The following is a 2,657-nucleotide window of genomic DNA, read 5'->3' as shown; positions in this document are numbered from 1 at the left end:
TCTGCCACAGGAGCCCAGGCAGGGACTATGTCCTTTTGCCCCAGCAGCAGGGAGCTCCAAGCCCCCCATTCTGCCATAGCGATTGGGGAGCACGGATATGGGAGACCCTTATCTTCTATCCTGAGCTCCATGGTTGTGGGACCAGTGCTGGGAGATCATTATCTCCCAGCCTGAACTCTGAAACAGCTGTTTCCTGGCGCCACATGCCCACTGTTACTCAAATCTCATGTAAAATAGGCAGAGCAAAAATTAAATAATTTTGGCACCTCTGAAATTATCTCTACTGCTATGATAAATTAATCCCTCAAATCCCAGCCATCATCACAGCTGTAAAAATATATGCTTTGCATTCTTGATGTTACTTTTGAACCTTTAACATTTTTCCATGGCAATGCATCTATGTATGTGCCTTTGTCTGGGTGCCTTTTTGTCGTCTTAATGTTTTATCTTATTCTTCTCTCCATGCTAAGAAAATGAAGACTTAAGTAATTAATATTAATACAAGATTAATTAAATCACATTTATAATAGAATATATTAAATAATTAAAATCTGCTAGATGTCAAGTGTTCTTGAAATTAAAAGTATTGAACTCCTACAAAACATTTGGAGATGTTGCTTGAAAGAGTATTGTATTTTTAAAGACAGGTTGCATTCATTTTTATTGCATTGTTCTAACGTATTCCTACTCTTCCATTACTGCTTGCAAAGAATGAGGAGAAATGACATACTGATATTTATTTCACCACTAATTAGTTTGTCACTGTGTATAGCTCTCAAAACACTGGCACAGCTGTACCTTTCCTATGGATGAAATATAAACTTTTGACATTTTTACATGTGCTCTGGGGTGATGGGGGGAAGGGGAGCTCACAGAAGCTACTCTAATTAAAACACCCACAGTGTCCCATGCATTCAGCATCCTGCATTTCAAAATGATGAGCTTTGTTTAACACACTTTCGCTGCCATTTTTAAATGCGGGAATACTGAATACATGTGATAGTGAGGCTGCTGGAGCATTCTAATTAGGATGCTCAAGCACACTCAATTAAGCTAATTCGAATGCTTCGGAGCAGGCATCCCGCATGTGTCCAGGCACCTATAAATTCCCAATGCATTCATGTTCACTGAATACCATGTAAACCAATTTTATATAATACGTATTGTTCCATTTATTCAAACTGCTTTCTTACTAATAAAATCTTGAGTTGACAGATGCTGGTCTTCATCTTTGAGTCCTGATATGCAGTATCCCATTGAAAGCCATGGGAATATTTGCATGATAAGAGGCCTTACATTCTAGTGCCAATTAGGCTATTTACAACTATTTGTTTTTGCAGTGCTCTAACAATTATACTATTGTTTTATTCTTTTAATGAAGAAAGTCTTTGAGATCTTTGTTCAATGTGTCCTGGCTAATATGGAGGCTATAAACAGACAATAGAAGCTGGAGTTTACTTGATTCAAGTAATGAAATTGTGTTCTCAAAAAATCAATAAATAAGAAAAGAATAGCATCCATCTGATTATTTTCTCCCCAACAGCAGCGGAGAAAAGAAGGATTTCAAAAACAATGTGGGTTACTCAGGCTTGATGTTGTTATTTTTAACCTACTGTTATTAGAATTTGCTTTCTATTGGAACTTGTCAGGCCTTTCTGCACTATTCCCCAGTGGCAAAGCTGAAGTCAAACTTCAGACTTCACAGAACTAATCCAAGACTACTGCTATTTTTGCAAGCAAGTACAGGTTCACTTCAAATATGCAATAATGGTCCAAAACTTTTTAGCAATGATAGTGATATTGCAGAGCTTTTCACTCTGTATAGCAGTGGTTTTCAACCTGTGGTCTCCAGATCCTTGGGCATCTGCAGACTATGTCTAAGGGGTCTGAGAAAGATGACTATGATCAATCAAAAGTATGGGAATACCCACACTTACAATTTAAAGGGGTCCACACCTCCATTTGAAATATTTTAGGGGTCCACAAATGAAAAAAGGTTGAAAACCACTGCTCTATAGGCATGGTAGAATCCTGACTCCAATTAAGTGAAAGGGAATTTTCATTCTTTTACACACAATTTAACAGGATTTGTATTATTATAAGCATGTGCTGATTTGTTATGGTTTGTTTGTAGTTATTGCTGTAGTGTCTGCAGCCCAACCAAAAACAAGGCTAAGTTGTATGAAGTTGTGTCCTTAGAATTTACAGTCTGTGAGAAGAGAGAGGAAGTTAGTTTGAAGTCAGGAAGAAGGTAAGGTAGATTTGCACCTCATAGACAAACTAAATCATATATAGATATTGATTTCTCTCTCTCTCTCCCTCTCTCTCACTATATAGATATAGATATATAGATATATAAATAAAAAATAAACGCCATAGCACTTCCATCTGTGTGTCTGTCTGTCCATAATGCTCTGGGCCAACTGTGCATGCACCACCCAGAGCCTTATTGACAGATAGACACACAGGCAGAGGTGGTGGGGGCCAGAGTGTGCTCCGCCATGCAGCCATGCACCATACCACGCTCCCCATGCACCCTACACCACACCCCAGGGCTGCTCCCTGCACCACACAGGTGCAGCCTCCAGTCGCTTCTGTCCCGTCATTCATGATGGGCATTTTGCTAGTGTGTGTGTGTGTGTGTGTGTGTGTGTGTG

This window comes from Gavialis gangeticus, unplaced genomic scaffold (assembly GCF_001723915.1).
Source record: "Gavialis gangeticus isolate Ggan-Ray unplaced genomic scaffold, GavGan_comp1, whole genome shotgun sequence".
In the NCBI taxonomy this organism is placed as follows: Eukaryota; Metazoa; Chordata; order Crocodylia; family Gavialidae; genus Gavialis; species Gavialis gangeticus.
This window is presented reverse-complemented; position numbering follows the sequence as displayed.